Source organism: Octodon degus, unplaced genomic scaffold (genome assembly GCF_000260255.1).
Source record: "Octodon degus isolate 3935 unplaced genomic scaffold, OctDeg1.0 scaffold00035, whole genome shotgun sequence".
Classification (NCBI taxonomy): Eukaryota; Metazoa; Chordata; class Mammalia; order Rodentia; family Octodontidae; genus Octodon; species Octodon degus.
The window spans coordinates 3,655,085-3,655,563 of record NW_004524611.1 but is presented as its reverse complement, the minus strand read 5'-3'; positions in this window follow the sequence as shown (position 1 = coordinate 3,655,563).

Here is a 479-nt window from a genome sequence, read left to right as displayed (position 1 = left end):
GGACTTGTGATCCTATTTACAAACACCATTAGAACAAAAAACATTCAGCTTTTATAATTGTACAAGTACCCCCTTGTGCTGCTGTTAGGATGTCTAATACCATCCAATTTTTTTTTTTTTTTGCGGAACCAGAGATTGAACTCAGGCTCTTGTGCTTGCCAGGGAAGCACTTATTCCACTGAGCCATCTCCCCGGCCCCCCCACCCCTTTTTTTTTTACCATCCAATTTTGGAGGACAGCCTGTCTCATTAACTTTATTTCCTCATTTAAAAGAGAGAGATCAGTTGTAGTATCATTTAAGGCTCATTGGGTATAGTTAGTTAAGGCCTCAATGTGTTGCATGACCTCTTCTAGCCCTAGAGAAGGGACAAAGATAGAGGCCAAGTGATCATACCAGTGAAACACGCGTCTGGACCATCGATGTTGTAGGCGGAGTAAATATGCAGGTTTCTTGATACTTTTTTATTTATTTATTTATT